Below are 20064 nucleotides of genomic sequence, written 5' to 3'. Positions count from 1 at the left end.
GAATTTATGGACGCACTAATTAACGTGTACATTGGCTATTCTTATAATAGCCCCCTCCCAGAGTACGACGGCGCTTCCAACGAACCACTATTGGAACCACTATCACGTTGACGTTTTTTCGCTCGCTTAACCTTATTTCAGAAACTATATTTTCATTCCATCCTTCACGATGAATTTTTTTGCCACCCTCTGCAGTCTTCCCTCGCCGTGGCCACGATAACAAAGTAAATCATATAGCGTGCCTTTCTTTTTTTATGCAAAATCATTCATCGCTCACACAATAGTAGACTGGAATGAAATACCATCACGCATAGCTACTGACACTAAATTTAGAGTCTTTTCTAGATTTGCTAAAAGAAAACGCGAGCTAACAGATTTTGTATTTTTTATATTATTCGCATTTTACACGACATTTTCGCATATGTTTCCTTTTCATGTATCATATATGTTCTGAATTGCTTTGTACACTTTGGTGGGTTTGGTTTGGTTTGTGGGATTTAACATCCCAAAGCGACTCAGGTTATGAGAGACACCGAGGTAGCGGACTCCAGAAATTTTGATGACCTGGGATTCCTTTAACGTGCACTGACATCGCATACCATACGGGCGCCTTGCTTTCCCCTCCATCAAAATGCTGCCGCCGAGGGCCAGGATTCGATTCCGCATTCTTGAGAACAGTAGACGAACGCCGTACCCACTGCGCCACCCCGGCCGGGGTTTGTACATTTCATCTGCATTCCTTATCCTTTTACTTTTGTGCAACAATAGTGAAATTTCCTGACATTTCATTTTTTAGAGTGATTCTGCTTAGTTTATCATTTATGTGCTTATATCTCCATATGTATTATATCTTATATAACGCTAAAGGCCCTCGTACGAGGGCCTTAAGGGTTATTGTAAAATAAATAAAATAAATTACGCCGGTTGCTATCGTAGGTCTTGCTTGAATGAAAACATAGAGCTCGAACAACTTGACTGTTATATTATACACAGTAAATATTTCGCAAAATTACAATGACAGATCGTGCCTGTTACTAAAATGAAACCACCCTGTGCTTTAGATAAAGTGTTCTGTTTTATAATAAAGCTTCTACATCACTCTGAACTAATTTATGTTTCTTGCGAATTTCTTCATTTGCAGCTCGAATAGAAATCAGTCTAAATAATTCAACTCTTTCAAGTGACCCCGTTCTATGACACAATTGTGTCAAATTTTTCCAACGCGGGGATGGCGGTGAAAACTTTTATTAAAAATGGTTACATGGAGGTTGCTCTGGGGTCAGACTTAGTGCCCTTTCCATCCCAAACACTAGGTGGAGTCCCTAGTACGTGACCTCAGTGGCTTCAGCTGCCGCCATTACTCGTTTGACCTACGTCTTTTGGGCTTTCAGGTCGGAGCAGGTGTGTAGGGTCGCCTGCCAGTCCTCCCGGGTGGGGTTTGAGTTAGGTGCAAAGGCAGGACTGAAGGGGCATGCCCATACCGTGTGGAAGAGGTCCGAGGATATTTCTCCACAGTGCGAGCCTTCCCTGGAGAAGGCACTGTCAAAGTGTTGAAGTGATTCCGGGCACATCATGGTGTTCGTAAGAAGTTGTAGAAACCCGCGTTCCTCCGCTGTCGTTAACCCTTTAGACGTGTGGGGGTAATGATTGTGTCTCGTTTTGCACAGCTGAGTAATTTCTCTCAAAGTGTAGGCTGGTGTGAATTCTTCTGTGGAGGAGGAGGGGGACGAGGTTGCCATGTTAGAAAGCGCGCGGACGGCGGCATCTGGTGCCTCGTTTCCTCCTAGCCCCGAGCGGGCGAGAGCCCAGATTATTAAGCGGAGGGATGGACTTCCAACGTACGAGCTGTTTTGCAGTAGTCGGTAGGAGAGGTGCGAGCTGTTTTTAGTAGTCGGTAGGCTAGGTACGGGACCCTGCCCTGATGAACGTTCCTACACGACCGTAATGATTGTTTTGGAATAGGAGTGTGTTCATGCTAACGCACTGGCGACCTCCTCTGCCTGGGTTACGTTTCGGGCTTTAAATGTGAGTCCGTTTACCGTTTTGGACAGGTGGATCACTGCCGCCGTGTATCACCAACCTTGGTGCGGGAAGGACGCGTCCACATAGTACACTCCGGGTTTCCCTCCATAGTAGTGAGCTAAGGCCTCTGCCCTGGCCATACGTCTACCGTCGTTGTCATCCTTGGATATGTTAGTGGGTAGTGGTTTTAAGTGCAGGGCGTATCGCCACTCCTGGGGAAGTCTTTCTCTTTCCTCGGTAGCAGTTGTGTGTTGTATGTGTAGATGGGTTACAGGCGACTCTCCGACGGTGTTTGCGATAATAGCGTGTATTGGCTTGTGAGGTGGGCTTCTTTCAGCTATTCGAACGAGTTCATCATACCCAGATCTTGCGGTATCAGGTTCAACGTGGTTATAGGGAGGTCGAAGGCCTTTTCTGCTATTCTGTGCGTGATCACCTCGATGATCGTGTTTTTGTCATTTTAGTCGTGTTTTCTGAAGTGGAGATAAGGGGTCGAGTACATTATTCTGCTTGGTACAAAGTCATTGGCCAGTCATAGAGCATCTTTGCTTCTCAGTTCCTCATTCTTGTATGAGACTCTGCGGACCATTCGGCCCACCTCATCTCCCACCTTCTTTAGCTTTTCGAGCGTGGTCGTCGCTAGCTTACGCTGGTGAATGAAAAGACCTAGGGCTAATTTCCCGTCTTTTAGATATCGGGTCTGATCCAAGTCGCAATTCTATCTTGTCTGTGCATATTTTGGAGGGACGAATATGGACGAATTTGAATTTTTTCGGTGAGCACCGAAGGCCACAATTTTTCGTGTCCTTATTTACAGCGGTGGCTGCCTCCTGCAAGCTCTCCTCAATTCCTCCCCGAGAGCCCGGCGTGGAACATATGGAGATGTGGGCGTACAGTGCGTGCTGCTTACCCGAGATTTTCTGCAGGTTGAACGGGAGATTCTTCATTGGCATATCGAAAAGTAGCGGGGATAGCACCGCTCCCTGTGGTGTTCCTCTGGTACCCGATATAAAAGGACCGTGTTCGGCGTTCTGGATTTTTACGTAGGTCTGTCTCTGTGAGAGGAAGCGTTCTATATACTCGAACGTGTTCTTTCCACATCCCGTTTCCAAAAGGTGCGTCAGGATCACCTCGTGCGCCCCATTATCGAAGGCTCCCTTCAGATCTAGAGCTAACACTATCTTATCCCCATTCGGATGTTCTATCGGATTTAGTATCTCTCTGCTAAGCTGTAACAGAACGTCCGAGCAGATTTATTTGGCCTGAACCCGTACATCCAGTCGCCGAAGACTCGCTTGTTTTCTAGATACTCGGAGAATCTCTCTCACCATTATTTCTATCAATTTGCCCACGCACGACGTGAAAGAAATGGGCCTGAGGTGGCCCGTATCTATGGCTTTGCCCGCTTTTGGGATGAATGTTATGAGTGCCATTTGGTGAGAAGAGGAACTTCGCCCGTCCAGATTGATTTAAAGTGTTCCAGAAGGGATTGCTTTACCGTGGTCTCGGCCCTTCCTGGTGCGGTCCCGCGTTTCATTCTCGCTAGGGCCGCCTTGATCTCGTATAGTTTGAAAGGTTCATCTAGCTCAACCTTTTCGTCTCCACTGTACCTGTAAATTCTCTCTTTGGGTCTTGGGTTGTCCTCAAGTACTGGTCTCCGAGCTTCAGTGATAGCTGGGCCGTATTTCCTTGAAATGCGGGTATTGCTCTGTGCAGGTGTTGCTGCGTCTCGGTGCGCGTCTGGTTTGGATCTATAAGCGCACGGAAAAGACGCCATGTGTTTTTGCAGACATCTGGTAAGCTGCCGCGTTGCACCGCTCAACCCAGTTAGCGCCTGCGAATTGCGAAGTGTATTCTGCCGCCTCTTTAGTTATCGCGACGATCCGGTTCTTAGCTTGCGGTTATGTTTCTGCCTGCGCCATCTATTGACCATGCTGCGTCGGGCTTTCTAGAGGTGAAGGAGGTGAGTGTCTTCATCTGTCACCGCCTCTGAGAGCTCTACCCGCCTTTCCGTCAAACGCAAGCTGGTCAGCACCTGTTTCGTCCAGGCTTGGTATCCCTGCTCCTGGATAGAACTAATGTTAATATCTTTTCCGAATTTTGCCCAATCCGGAAGCCTAGTCTGCCTCGTCTGTCTGGTAAGGGGTTTAGTGCGGATCGTTATGTTAATCATGCAGAGGTCGCTACCGAGTGTTTCCTCTGCATTCGTCCACTCCAATCGCCTCGCGTTTTTCGAGAAGGTTAAGTTCGGACAAGTGTCCCTCTGCGCCGAGTTCCCAACCCGCGTTGGTTACACTGGGTCAGTGTGTAGGGTTAGGGCTAATGTAGGCGCTGCCTCCTCTAGCTTCCGTCCTCGTATGTCATCGCGGTTGTAGCCCCATGAGAGGCTCTGCGCGATGAAATCTAACACTAGTAGCGGATCTCGTCCCGCTTCCCTGATAGCCCTGCTAAGGAGTGTGAAGGAAGATACGCGCAAAAAACATAGACAAAAAAGAAACACACCCGATGTGGCGGACGGTACGTCGAACAGAGAGGACGCTGCAGCAGCACAGGTCACCGAGTTACCCAAATTCTCGTTGCTCGCACAAGCCAGCATACAAGGCGTTTTTGAATGAGCGGCATGTGTTGCGCAAGTTTATTACTCAAAGGAGCGGATAAATTATTTCTGCCTTCATATTGCCGCGAAACCTTAAAAACTGCCTTTCTTGGTTTTAGCAGCCGCCCGCATGTGACCTTATCACTCTTATTTTGGCACGCATAAACATTCTGTATTCCTTTTTGATAATGCTCGATGTCGCGAGATGCACCTTTACAGTTTTTCCGGCAAAATGTGCAGAGATCCTTCGCGAAGATTGCGACCAATCGCGCATGTTTCTACAATGTTCCAGGTTGAAATAGTAACGTTTTTCGACGGTATCTTGATGGTTCTGAGCCGTTTTTAAATTGAGTGTTGACGAGTGCGACAGGCATTCTTAGTTCGATGATCGGCGAGCACGTTTGTTGCTATTGCCGCTTAGTTCTTAGTTCTTTTACTAAGTTGCTTAGTTCTTTTGCGGACGCAAGTTAGCCAAATAAATAATTTGTTACAGTGAATTCCAAGCCTCTTCACTTGTCGCCAACAGCATTGCTATCACTATGTGACAGTCTAATAAATGAAATAATTCTGTCAGGCCCCTTCTATGTGACTGATCGAACAAGAGACGAAGTTCCCTAAGGCAAATGCGATGGGTCGGCCATGTATGCGATAGGTTTGCTGATGTGAAGAGAAAATGAAGAAACAAGGGGAAAAAAAGGGACATGACACTGGTGCCTGAAATGTATGAATCTGATATTGTTATCTGGTTGCGGTATACGATTACGGCCTGCCCTCGTTTTGCACATACATGATTGTCTGTAAAATAAATCTCAGCTTTAATCTGGCGTTCACGTGTGTCTCTCCAGCATTGTCCGTGTTTTATGCGTGCGCTGGAAGGGTGTCCCACAATTTTACCAGGAAGTACAGCTTTCTATGCTTACTGATATGACCCTTTTAAGTATTGCTTCAACACATAAAGCGTTAATGATTTAAAAATAAATCAACCGTCCGTGAAACATTTAGCATCTATAAGAACCGAGTGCCAAGCCGGTCTGAAGAAAGTTGGGCAGCGATCCGGAGTAAAAGTTTTGTTTTCGGCACCAAAGAAGCTGATGAGCCTTTGTAGGTTAAGTTGTCCCACACGTACGCAAAAACCAGCATGCAATATCAAACATAGGGATCCCTTGGTATCTTTCCAGAAGGATGTTGTGTATAAGATCCCGCTTTCGTGTGGTAGACACTACATCGGCCAAACTGGACGATGTCGGAACGTTCGGCAGCAAGAGCTGTTGCAGCCGAACGTTCAGACATCGTCCAGACATCGACACTCTAAAGAGGTCGGCAATATTGCCATAGACGGACAGCTAGTTGTGCATTGCAAAAAGTATGACAGCGAGACACCTTGCCAGCCTTTGTTCGACAAAACTATTGCTTTGTATCGCCATCGTATCAGCCTAACTAGGGAGAGGAAGCATCGCAGATAGCACGATCAGGGGATGAATGCGTCAGCAAACCGTGGGTGGCTCTATCAAAAACTGAGCTGGATTTCTTAGCTTAAGCGGCACGTGCTCATGTTTTTCCTTCTTTCTTTGTTATTCTGAAGTGTATATATATATGCTCCGCAACCGCAATAAACATTTGTTGAAAGTGCGCTGTTGTCCTGTCCCCTCCTCGTCCTTTGTGCTTTTGAGCGCTTCGCTGTATTGACGATGAACCAACACGCCCAAACATTTTTCCTTCTGTAATAAAATAGTCGACTTCTCCTTCTTTGTTAGAACCAAAACAAAAGAAAATGGGCTGAAGGTGTGAGAGTGTAATGCAAGTTAGGAAAGCAGACGAAGCTGTGGAATAAATTGAGCACGGAATGTCACAAGTGGATATGGCAGACTTTCAATAAAAAATTGCCGGCAAATATGTTTCTTTTTAAGGCGAAATTTGAGCGCAGCTCCTCAGCTGTTTTATCTTTTTCGATATATTGAGGCAACGATTCGAAGCAAGACGTGTATGTACAGAGACAGACAACTATTTTATTTTTGAATTCCTTCAGGAAACACTCCGCTAACAGTTGTGGGCTGTTTTGAAGGAAGCTTTGTGGTCGGAGAAAGGAAGAGAGGCATTAAGTTGTTGGGACATTTTGGGAGGCAGCGCTTGGGCCCATAGAAACCTGGCGCGGCGAAGAGACTAATGCCACAAGCAGCAGACGAGAAAGAACCTTCGCGAATACCTTAAACTTACTTGAAATCGCTATAGCCAAAGTTATCAAGGTTCTCATTGAATTTCTAGCAGTATGTTTCAAAGGAAAATGAGGGTGAGCTAGATCCGCGTGAAGCCTTCCTCAAAAGCGAAGGGACGATCGGCTAGAAATCCGGACTATCAAAACAGGCGTATATATGCTAACTACATCAAAATATGATGTTTTCTATGTGAATGTGTGAATTATGGATTACTGCACATCTTACCCGGCAGTTCGATGTGGGCGGTTGCATTATTCACGAATTATTGTCTCTGCAGCGAGCACCATGTATGGCCACATCTTCCACTTTAGTTCTGAAGCGTGCCATTAATATTGTTTAACAGAATGTAAAATGCGCACAATCTGTCACACTTCTCTTAAAAGAAGGCAGCAGACCAGATAACAACAAAAAGCATAAGAAGCACACACCCACATACAAGGACACCGCTGCACTGGCAACTATATTAACAAGAATCCGCACATCTCCCTTCATTTCACGTCTGCAGCCGTCTTCCTTGTCTTGAACATCTGCCGGTTCGAGCAAAAATTACAAGTATTTCTTCAACAAAACCACTGATGGCATACTGACACATTGGTCTCCCAAGTCGCAGATTGCATATGCTTCACATATTTCTTTTGCTAACTTGTCCTTCATCTTTTTCATAACCTTAATATTGTGGAGGTCAGCCGGACATTTTTGGTCTCTACAATCAACGCAGCCTTTGCAGTGCACAGCAAGATTAGTGCCAGACTTATCCGATATTGCCATATCGCGCTCTCCTGTCTCAATGACCGGGTTAGAGAAGAGAGCACGCTAGAAGCAATGAAGCATATGGAGATAGAAGCAATGAAGCTCATTTTTCATCGTGCAGTTTGGGACACCTCCATGGAAATGAACGTTCCGTTTCTCATGTGAGGCGTCAAACAGACAGTTTTTGCCGACCTTGCAAGGAACAGCCTCCCCCTAAAAAAATACCAGTGCCGAGTTCAAACAGAAGCATACACTATGGAGAGGACGCTTGCCTCCCGAGCCTGGATGTCACGTGTAGGTTGCAATGGCAAAGAGACTGGCGTTGAAGCGAATGGGCTGTTTGTTCGGCTTACTTGCTAACGCAAAAAAGAAAAAAAAAAGCTAAAAATTTCGGTGTTGCGGTAACCGCAAACATGCTTCGCTATAGTCCATTAGATGGTGCCTGTTTCATATTGCAGTGCTAAATTTACTGTCAGCGCAGAAACATCTAAATAAACTAGGCAAGGTATAGGGGGAAATTCCAATAAAATAAGAAAATAGTTTTTCTTGACTACACTGGTTCAATACTAATCTCTGCGCATCTCGCGTTGTAACTAAACTGAGAAAGGCGCTTTTCACGCTACTTTGCGCACAAAATTGGACTGTGAAATTAAATTGGCCTTGCGCCATACAAGCGGTGAAGAAAAACTTAAAATTTGAATGGTTAGTGGCGATATATCTTGTTTGTATTATAAAGTTTAAACTTCCAAAAGCGCCTCTGGGCATGAGAGACGCCGTAGTGGTGGAGTGGGTGATATTAAAAACTTTGATGGCCTCACATTTTCGAGATATTCGTACCGTATTCGGACAGTTGGACTCAAATTTAGCAATGCTGACTAGCCTCATTTTTGGTGTTTTTCTCTATAATGGTGGTTGTTTTGATATCTGCCTTTACGTCGGTTCAAGGAGACAACCACCTTTATGCTCCAGAATGTTTAGCATTAAACCCACCACCTATAACTATATTCATTACAACCCGTTTCTCGAATGCGCGAAGAGGTTGGCTTAAAACGCACCACCGAAATACGATCAGCAATAATGTAAAAGCGTCCGGGTTTCTGTTCCCCATTTTGCAGGCATGTGCGTTCGAGAGAAGCACCTGCACCACGCTTAAGCTCTGATGTGCGAAGCATAATTTCGAAATGCCTGCTGCCCGCTCGCCAAATTAGAACCAACATGGGCAGTGTTGCAGGGATCATGCACGTCATAGCGCCACTGCAACTCCTCGGCGTTTGAGCATAGGCAAGCCGTTCAACACACACGAAGAGAAGAGAAGTGTAGGTATATTGCGTTGTGTATATCTTTACAGGCTTCTAGGAGCGCTACATCCATGAACGATCTGCATGCACAATGTCTCGCAGACCAAGGGCATAAACGCGGCGAAAATCACTCAGCAGGAATAATGTTTTTTTCTATATGTTTCGAATCGGTGGGGTCTCCTGTTTGAATTCAAAGCCGCTGAGCTCTGTTCGCGTAGATCTCAAGTTTTTTTGTTGTTTTGTCAGGATTGAATAATCTATTTGCTGAAGTAAACAATACAGAAGAAAATCTACCGTCGCCTGTCACTCTCTCTCATTTTCTTTTATATATATATATATATGTGTGTGTGTGTGTGTGTGTGTGTGTGTGTGTGTGTGTGTGTGTGTGTGTGTGTGTGTGTGTGTGTGTGTGTGTGTGTGTGTGTGTGTGTGTGTGTGTGTGTGTGTGTGTGTGTGTGTGTGTGTGTGTGTGTGTGTGTGTGTGTGTGTGTGTGTGTGTGTGTGTGTGTGTGTGTGTGTGTGTGTGTGTGTGTGTGTGTGTGTGTGTGTGTGTGTGTGTGTGTGTGTGTGTGTGTGTGTGTGTGTGTGTGTGTGTGTGTGTGTGTGTGTGTGTGTGTGTGTGTGTGTGTGTGTGTGTGTGTGTGTGTGTGTGTGTGTGTGTGTGTGTGTGTGTGTGTGTGTTGAGCGGAGCTCTTAAGCATCCGCTGCTCGGAGAGATAGAAGTATGAGATTATTGTATGTATTGTGTGGTTGAACGTTTTGACAGGAGCAAAAAACTCGAAGACAACTTTGTTGATGTTGCTATATAAGTAGCTTCTTCCAAACAGCCGCGTTTCCATAAAGCCAGTAGAGTGGGAGGTTGCCCACGTTTATATAATACAGAGAACCAACGAATTCTACTTACGCTCGACACTCATAATCTAACTGTGAGTACCTTTCTGATTTGAATATATGTGTATATATATATATATATATATATATATATATATATATATATATATATATATATATATATATATATATGTGTGTGTGTGTGTGTGTGTGTGTGTGTGTGTGTGTAAGGAGAGCGAGAGAGAGCCTAAGCACCGCAATCTGCATTTCCGGCTTTAGAATAGTGTAATAGTTTAAATCCTGACATGACCTATAATGTTTTGTGTACTTACTAGTAATGGTGTTTCTGCAGTCAGCACGTGCTATAGAGCAGTGCCGTTAGGATGCCTGTCAGACAAAGATATCTTTAGTGCCTTCTATTGTGGTTGTGAATATCAATTTAAGAGCACTGAGCGTTTTTATCAAAGGGGGATCGTGCGGATGTAGCATAATATTGACTGCACGCTTTCTGTATACTTTGTAAGCCTCTATATATGATTAGCTTCACGCTTTACAAGTTATAGGCGAAAATTCCTGTAGATGTATTTTTAATTATCAAAAATGTACAAAGCTTCATTTGTTCTTTTTAATAATTACCTTTTTTTGCGCTGTACCGTTTAACCAAAAAAACATTAGAGCACTGCTCTACCTGCATTGGAGTAGTCCAAAAGACGGATGCTACTGTTCGTTGCTTCTACTTGCTTCATTCCCTTCTTGTTTACTCATTTTACTCTTTGGCACTTTCTAATTGCGCGCCAATCTTTTCCTATGCAATTTTCGGCACTACTTTCGATTGCGTGATGTCTCATTATTGACGTCACATTATTCCACTTCTTGTTTACCCATTTTAGACTTCGGTACTTTCAAATTGCGCGCCAATCACTTCCTCTGCCCTCTTTTGGCTCTACTTCCTGCGGCGTGATGTCAGACCCTTGATGCCATCCTAATTGTCTGCCTTAAATAACTACTGTAGTGTTTGATTCTTCCAAATTGAGTGCCAATCCCTTGCTATGCTCTTTTTCGGCTCTACTTCCGGTTGCATGATGTCACATTCTTGATGTAACAATAATTCACTTCTTGTTTCCCCTTTTTAGGTCTTCCGTACTACGAAATTGCGCGCCAATCTCTTCATATGCCCTTTTTAGCGGAGGTGGGACAGCTACAGAGCCAGTAGCAGGCCTGTGCATTTTCTTTTCTTTCTTCCTACATCCACAACAACATTGACTTTTGCCCCCCCTAAGAACGCTTACTCCTTGCTGCTTTTTGGGTAGGTTTTTACGGCTCCTGTAAGAAACGCAAACGTTTGTGCGCTTGCCATCTTTTAGGTGCTGCAGTTCACAGCACTTAATAAGTTCTAGTGTTCCGTATGGCCATGTAATGTTGCCCGAGCTCGAGTATAACTACGAGGGGGCGTATCCAAGATGCAATATGGCAGCTGATTGGGAAATCCTGCCTCGTGTACAATTAAGCTTTACCTATAAATACAGCGGTGAGGGGGAGGGCAGAAGAGTTCAGCATCTCGCTACAGAATAGATATTCAGCTCTAACCGAGGATGGCGACATTGCTCTAGAAGGAATGAACAGTAATTTCAGAGATATCATTACTGAGTGCGCTGTAGAAGTAGGCGGCAGGATAGTTAGAGAGGATACCGGTAAGCTGTCTAAGGAGACGAAAGATTTGATTTAGGAACGCCAGAGTATTAAAGTTTTCAATCCAACTGACCTGATAGAATTGGCCAAGATATCAAAGCTAATCAATAAGCGCAAGGTGGCCGATATAAGGAAGTATAACATGGAGAAAATTAAGCATGCTGTAAAAAATGGGGAAAGCCTTAAGTGGTAAAGAAGAATTTGGGCATACGCAAAAATCAGATATATTCGATAAGGGACAAAGCGGGCAACGTCATCACGAATATGGACAAGATAGTCCAAGTAGCCGAGGAGTTCTATACAGATCTCTACAGCAGCCAAAGTAGTCAGGACCGTAATGAGATTGACGGTAGAGAAAAATAGTCAGACGTTCCAGCAGTGACAATAGACGAGGTCAAGAAAGCATTACAAACTATGAAAAGGGGGAAATCAGCTGGAGAGGATCAGATAACTACAGCTTTGTTAAAAGACAGGGGGGATATCGTGCTACAAAAACTTTCCACCCTTACACGCAGTGCCTGGTGTCATCGACAGTACCGGAACCATGGAAGAATGCAAACATTATCCTCAATCATAAGAAAGGGGACTCTAAGAATCTTAAAAATTACAGACCAATCAGCTTACTGTCTGTTAAGTATAAGGTATTTACTAAGGTAATCGCAAATAGAATAAGGACAACCTGATACTGCAATCAAGCAAATGATCAAACAGATTTTCAGAAACAGTACTCTACTATCGATCATATCCATACAATCAACGTGGTGATCGAAGATTGCTCGTAATGCAACCAGCCCTTATACATAGCATTGATTGATTACGAAAAAGCATTTGACTCAGTTGAAATTTCGGCGGTGATACAGGCACTGCGAAATCAGGGGGCAGACGAGCCGTACGTGAGTGCTGGAAGGTTTATATATGGCTGCACAGCAACTATAGTTCTGAATAAAGAAAGTAACAAAATTCGCATAAAGAAAGATGTTATGCAAGGAGACATGATCTCGCCAGTACTATTCACAGCTTACTTAGGAGAAGTATTCAGACTTGGAATGGGAGCAGTTAGGGATAAGGGTAGATGGAGAATACCTCAGTAACCTGCGATTTGCTGATGACATTGCCTTGCTAAGTAACTCGGGGGATGAACTGCAAATAATGATTGATGACCTAGGCAGGATAGGTAGAAAGATAGGCTTAAAAATCAATATGCAGAATACTAGGGTAATGTTCAACAGCCTACGGAAGGACCAGCAGTTTACGTTAGGTAGCAAAGCACTGGAAATAGTAGGCGAATATGTCTACTTAGGAGAAGTAGTATCCGCAGATCCTGAGCATGAAAAGGAAATAACAAGAATAAGACTGGGAAGAAGCGCATTTGAGAAGCACTCGCAGATTATGACTAGCAGCTTACCGGTATCGCTCAAGTGGAAAGTAGAGAACAGTTGCATCTTACCTGTACACACCTAAGGGGCTGAAACGTGGAGGCTGACCAAGAGGGTTTTACTTGCGTTGAGGACAACCCAGAAGGCTATTGAACGGAAAATGGTAGAGGTAACACTAAGAGATAGGAAGCGTGCAGAGTGGGTCAGATAAAAAACTCAAGTTACCGACATTCTAGTGGAAATCAAGAAGAAATGGGCATGGGCAGAACATGTAGTGCGAAAAGAGGATAACCGATGGTCGCTTAGGGTAACAAAATGGATTCTGAGGGAAGGAAAGCGTAGCGGGGGGTGGCAGAAAGTTTGGTGGGCGGATTAGGTTAAAAAGTTCGCAGGGGTCAAGTGGATGCAGCTAGCACAGAACCGGGTTAAGTGGAGAAATATGGGAGAGGCCTTCACCCTGCAGTTGGTATAGTCAGGCTGATGATAATGGTGATAATGAAAAACCCAAGAGAGACTCACGCTCCTAAGAGACCCTGCGGTCCAAACCAGATTGGGCAAGTCTCTCGAGATGCCTGCCCAGACCTTGTGCTAGCAAAAAATGCAGATAGACCAAATTGGAGTAATACGGACCAACACCTGGGTAGCGATCACTATATCCTCGCCACCAGCTTGACTACCGGCAGACACAACTGCGCGAACTGCCGAACTGCCGAACTGTGCGAACTGCGGAACTGCCGTGCCCAAGCTAGCATGTTCGGTTAGTTAATAAGCTTCCTTAGGATTTAGCAACACGCTGCCGTGGGCGAAGTTCGACAATACCATCTTGGTGTATTTGGCCTAAGCCAGTATGAAGAAAACTAATTGGAGTTAGTGTTTAAATAAGCAACCGCTGATCTTGCAAATATGACCACGGTTATTTTGGGGGGCGTCACTTCTTTTGATAACCGTTGCACTGAGTAGGCTGGTGTAACTGGCAAGCTGAATGATGCAGGAGAGGTTATAAAAATCTAAAAAGTGTCTTTTCTTTTTACCTAGGTTTATAAGACGCTATTCTGCGTTTTTCTACAAGCATAAGGTTCACTGGATAGGTCGTAGACATTGTTGAAGGTCGTTTTCTATTTTAAAATTTGTACACAGAACATAAGAATGTTTCGACAGGCGCGGCACGCACTGCCGTAGATATTGAAAAATATATTTCCATTTCTGGCAAAACACTTGCTATAAGAGAGCAAAAGATATGAAAACGAAAAATCTTAAGATTAGAGAACTTTTTCCAATGGCCCTGCAGGCGAACTTTCTTTACCGCAGCACGCAATAGGACGTCTCTCCAGACAGGCAGTGGGCAATACATGGAAGACAGTTGATGCTTACATCAATTGCCTGCCTGTACAGGTACGTCTTGTCTTAGAGTGAATGCACGCGATGGCCAATCTTATAAGCGCTTTAAGTCAGAATTGTCCGTTCGTCGAGGAAACATTGCGAAAATACAAAGGAACATTGAATAAAGTGCTGCACACGTCCTGTCACGTTTCCACGATGCGTATATGGGCCGGCCGCACTGAGGCTCTGAAAAGAGCAGCATTGTAGTCACGTGCACACTCAACAATAAACAATCGAGTACTGTACCGCCGCATTCACACACGGCGCTCTCAAATAATCAATAAATGTGATTGGTATCCTTGCGCTGTCATCAAGACATGAGCTTTCAAATCCGAGGCCTGGTCTGTGGGTGTGTTAGTACTCGTAACGGATATGCAGAGAGTTTCTAAACCAGTGACCGAAATTCTCATCCAGACTTAAGCGTAAGCTTCGATTCAACTTTCACTATCAAAGGTGACCTTAGATACAGGACGAGTGCGCCGTAGAATGTAATTTGTAATTATGTTTGCGAGTTTATTTTACCGTAAAACGTTTCTATCTAGATCTGTCTATAGTACCTGTGACGTAAACGCGCAATGCAAATAGGTCTAGAGCGATATAGACTGAACTAGCCTTACCGTGTGCAAAAAATAAGATAGTAGCTAATGTGGAATCGTCAGGATAGATAGTAAACCTGCTTCAGATGAAATAGATACCCTATGGCAAAAACCAGCGTTTTTCAGTGTCTTCCAGTGCGAACCAAGTACGATTTTGGAGCTGGTTTTGCACTGGATCTGCTGGGCATGCTGGAGGTCTGCAATATTCACTGGAGCAGTAACGGGAAGACACTGGTTGCACTGGTACGATGGGAGAAAAACGCTGGGATTAGCTTTCTGACGCTCAGTGTGTCACTGGCATCCGCGATCGATTGGGAGAAGCGCTGGGGCCGCACCGGTCTCAGTACCTCAGTTAGCCGGTGCGGCCTCTCGCGTCGACCGGAGTAGCATCCCTCAGGGGCGACATGGCAACAGCGCACTCGCAATCGACCACCGGGGCGCATGTGATAAATATCGTTCAAGCAAGCGCTTTTTGCTGCGAAGTCGTTGCGCATCTGTAAGAAAATAAATGCAGTATCTTTTTCTAGAGTTTCCATGTTTCGTTAGGTCGTTTCGAGAGAGTCCCCGACCGCCGCGCCTCTGATATCTCATGACACACTGGCGATTAACGTAAAACTAAAGCTGGAATTGAATAATGTGGGATACTATGCATAACAAACTTCACAGCTGATCTTAAGGGCACTGTAACACAATGATTACTGCCAAAATATTCAATGCTGGCTCAGTCGCAGGCGAGCGTAGCCTGCACCATTGCCCAGTATAAACAGCAGAAAGAAAAAATAAAATGAGGAAGAGAGTAGTTTATCGAGCGATGGGCCCATGAGAGAAAAAACAACATACAGCGCATGTAATGCGTAATATTTTGCGTGTTTCTCAAGCTTTTGCGCTGCTTCTTACTCTGCGTATAAAGCAGCCGAGCCCTCTGTCATCGCAACGCTTCCCGAAATGTTTACATGCAAATAAGGTTTAGCTACACGCAAAATAGTGTCGTCGCCGCTGCGCTTGCAGGTATTTAAGCTTGGTCGCACATTTTTCCTTAAAGGTTTGTACTAAAGCTCCGTGTTCAGCGAAACTTACGCCCATGGTAGCAGAGCACCACCGAAGAGCCGGCGTTGGCAAATTGGCCAGCGTTGTCATACTCCACGTGTTAAAAGGATTCCAGTGCCCAAAATAGCGCGCATAGGCATCCAGAACATTAGTTGCAAGTCGTGAGAGCATGCACAAAGCTCCAATGATCAAGAAGTTGTAATTCTGAGAGCGCAGCAATTGCATGTAGACTGCGAAAACTGAAGTCCCAACCTTATAAATGCGGTCATGACATAAAATTAAGAAATATTTCGAAAGGCACCAGTTGTCGGCGTGGCCGAGGAACAAAAATCTACTAAAAATTTGCCGCAAAAAAAAAAGATGCCCTAAGCCCACGCCGCCATCCTTGACACTTCTGAATAAATTCGTGCGGCTGCACTTTTCGCATTTTGAAGGCCACACAAAAACCGCGAAGATCATATGCAGCTTCTGCACACTCTATCTTGCACAGTGTTAAACTTGCATCACATACCACAGCCTAAAAATGAAGAAGAGGTTGCACACTGTGGCTCTTGCAAAAATTGTTAGACCAGTTCCTTTCCACTTATTTGCACTTTTCCGCATGTCATCTGTGCATTCTCTATAATATGTTTCGCTATCACGTTGTCTTGCAAAGGTCAGGCAATAAATAAAACAAGAAGACGGCGTGGCCGAGTGGTTAATGTAGCGAGCTAGTTATTTAGTAAAGGTGCCCAGGTAACCATATTCGGAGCGCGCTAGGTGCCACTGTTTTTTTGTTTTTTTTTTACTTTTTAGGGTTTTTTTGATGTACCTAACTTGCTTTGTTACTTTTTACCTTTTAATTCTTATTCTGGGCCTTGTTTTTTGCAGACGAACAGTGCCGCCAGTGCGGAGCGTGCCGTATGCCGCGACACAGTGCACCCAGTTTCCAGCGTCATGAGACCATAATCAGGTATGGCGCTGGGGCGCTGGGACCCAGTGGCACTGGATTTTGCAATAGGGTATAGGCAGTCATCTTAATCGTAGCTTACATTTCCAATGCTGCCTACGAACTCAGAGAAGAGTTCAGTTCATAGTGATTATGGAACAATGCAGAAATGTGCAGTTCGACAAGGTCAATTGTTGGGCGAGTTGGTGACGATGTTCCATATCTACAGCGCGATAAACAGGACAAGAGAACACAGCGCTGTGTTTGTCGTTATTGTGTTCTCTTTTCCCGTTTATCGCGCTGTAGATATGGAAGAAATGTGAAGTAATTTTTATGCCAAATAAAGCACAAGGATCACACGAGTAACTTGTTTATTGCATATTCAGGCACAAGACATGGGTTCAGCCACTTACTCAATTGGATATACTTCGGTCTTTGTTCCACTCACGGCTTCTCTTAGAATTCTGATATCTCTCAGATGCAAAAATGCACAACCTTAAGCCGCTCTCGCGTTGGTAGTACCGTAATATATTCTCGACTACCGATCATGACTACAAAAAAGTAACATGAGGTAGCTCTGGTAGATAGATTTCCCATCAGAGCGTACACCGAAGATTTCACAACGACATATTTATTTGTGGCATTTAACTTTCAAAAGCAACTTAGGCTATGTGAGGTGCCATAGTGCAAGGCCCCGGAAATTTGGACGACCAGCAGTTTCTCACGGCAGATGATACTGTCCAGTACATGATAGCCTTGCTTTTCACCTCCATCGAAAATCGCCTGCCGTGGCCGAGATTCTACGCCGCATTCTTGGGCACAGTAGTAGAGCGCCCTAACTACTGCAATACCGAAGAGAAAAGATATCTATTCACCTTTTTACTTGAATAAATCGATTGCAATCAATAATGTATTCTTTTCTCGAAACCGCAGGAAAGCAATCAGAAGGAATTTACAGGCGCGACAAGTGACACATGTATATAAAGCTTTTTAATGAAAGGAGCCAAGATTTAGCTAGTTATTTAACCATAGCATAAGCGTCTGCGTTTTGCGTTCTAAGACATGCTGCTAGAAACAAAACTTGACCAATATTTTCATTCCGAACGCTCACGTCAGAATCATGTTGAAGCAATCATTCTTTAATCATCATTTCAGAGTCTTAAGCCCCTTTGAAAAGTGCAAGTGCTTCAATGAACGAATACAATTATTTTTAAACTTGTCATCTTCAAATTTTGTATATCACCTCAGACATCGTCTCTTCTCACTTTCCTATGCCACGACAGTCAGTGTTTGAGAGTAGGCGGAACATCGTTTCTAGTCTCTACATGAAGTTATAACAGTGAACCTTTACTGGCGCCGCCGGTAACGAGCGTTGTATTGCGAATTCGAAATGGGTAAACTGGTAGTATAATTGTTGAAAAGGGTTTTATTGGGTTGTCTGGGGGACGATACGCGACCAGTGACGCAGAGCGATCGTGTTGCAAAGAACGATATCTGGTCCGATCAAGGGAGCCATATGTTCAAGTGAGCGCCCCATCAGATGGCGAACTAAGAAGCCTTCGTCGTTTTTTTCTGTGCAGTGAGGTCATTTTCTTCACATCTTGGCTTTCAGCGGGCGATTAGGTCACTCGTTTTGAGTTACATAAAAGGAACACAATGAAATTTTTTGCGCGAAGTATTTATATCATAATTATCTCCCTTTTCATAGATACGTAATCTTAAGTTGTTTTTTTTTTTGCTCTCGAACTTGATGTAGGTGCCTTACATGTGTGTTGATGTGTGTATCGCCATAGCCAACGCTGTTGTGATGCTTTGTGCACAAGGAGCTCATGTTCCGCCGTGCTGTTTAACGCCCTAAGAACAGCGTTTTGTTGAAGAATAAATTTCAATTCGAATGAGAGCATTGCCGTACGGTTGTTTGCTGTCATTTCAGCACGAATACTACAGTGGCTAAAGCAAAGTTAACAATGAAGAATAACCTGTTGTACGCTCTTGGATTGCTGCTCTGTTTCCAAAGCCTAATCCTAAGGTATGTGCGTATTTTTGAGACTCCGAAAAAGATTAACTATTCCTGAATTTAGAGACAACCGGACGCTTTTGTAATTTACTTCAGGTCTGCTACCATGGGGTATAACATCCTGAACAGCTCTCTGCAATGAGAACCCACCACGTGTTGTAAGGGTGATTGTTTAGTCGATCCTATCTGAGTGCCTGTAAAGGTTGTATTATATTGAGGCAGAGCTGACTTCAAGAACGGTATCATGTATGTAATAGCTTTTGTGAAAAATCCCAGTATGGCATCAAAACGGTTTTTACCGGTGCTTTATTATCCGGTATAAACATCGTACTTGTGTGATCAGTCCTGTATGCAGCATAAACAGGTTTATCATAATCATCATCAGCCTGAATATACCCACTGCAGGGCGAAGGCCTCGTCCATATTTCTCCAATTTACCCGGTTCTGTGCTAGTTGCATCCGCTTGATCCTTGCGAACTTCCTAACCTCATCCGCCCACCTAACTTTCTGCCGCCCCCATGCTACGCTTTCCTTCCCTTGGAATCCAGTTTGTTACCCTAAGCGACCATCGGTTATCCTCTCTTCGCACTACATGTTCTACCCATGCCCATTTCTTCTTCTTGATTTCCCCTAGAATGTCAGTAACTTGAGTTATTTTTTTTACCCCCAATCTGCACGCTTCCCATCTCTTAATGCTACCCCTACCATTTTGTGTTCCATAGCTCTCTGCGTTGTCCAGTTACTGGTTGAGTTTGCAGAGCGTAATAAGTTAAGAATCATGAATACTTTATCCAGCAAACGGAAGAACCGGGAATGGACATGGAAAAGTCCAAACGGGGAGACTAAAATGAAATTTACTTCATACTGTGTTCAACCCCCGCCATTATGCAAGATGTAGAGGTAATCGGGAAAGTGCGATGCAGTGACCACAGGATGATAAGGTCCCAAATTGGCCTAAATCTGAAGAAAGAATGCAACGGATTAGAAACAAAGAAACCCATCAACAAATTAGAGGGGAGGAGGGGGGGGGGGCAGAAGAGTTCAGGATCTCGCAAGAGAATAGATATTCAGCTCTAATCGAGGATGGCGACATTACCCTAGAAGCAATGAACAGTAATTTCAAAGATATCATTGCTGAGTGCGCTGTAGAAGTAGGCGAAAGAATAGTTAGAGAGGATACCGGTAAGCTGTATGACAAGAAGAAAGGTTTGGTTAAGAAACGCCAGAGTATGAAAACTTTAAATCCAACAGACCAGATAGAATTGCCCAGATATCAAAGCTAGTCAATAAGCGCAAGGCGGCTGATATAAGGAAGTATAAC

General features: G+C 44.3%; 1 long non-coding RNA gene across 3 annotated transcripts in view; it reads left to right on the top strand.

Annotated features, from left to right (window-relative positions):
- Positions 1-9671: 9671 nt before the first annotated feature.
- LOC146174496 (uncharacterized) overlaps positions 9672-20064 on the top strand; it is a 32446-nt gene continuing 22053 nt past the window's right edge. Inside the window, exons 1-3 of one of the 3 annotated variants that reach the window (XR_014701821.1) lie at positions 9672-9805; positions 16669-16750; positions 18660-18755. This is a non-coding gene — a long non-coding RNA (uncharacterized LOC146174496). Of the gene's footprint in view, positions 9806-14063; positions 14168-16668; positions 16751-18659; positions 18756-20064 lie in introns of those variants that run through there. The other 2 variants (XR_014701819.1, XR_014701820.1) reach the window with 2 other exon arrangements.

The sequence above is a fragment of the Amblyomma maculatum genome, chromosome 11, assembly GCF_055883805.1.
Source record: "Amblyomma maculatum isolate TAMU_Amacu chromosome 11, ASM5588380v1, whole genome shotgun sequence".
Taxonomy (NCBI): Eukaryota; Metazoa; Arthropoda; class Arachnida; order Ixodida; family Ixodidae; genus Amblyomma; species Amblyomma maculatum.
The sequence above is the reverse complement of the archived record's forward strand: the minus strand, read 5'-3'. Positions and strand labels throughout refer to the sequence as shown.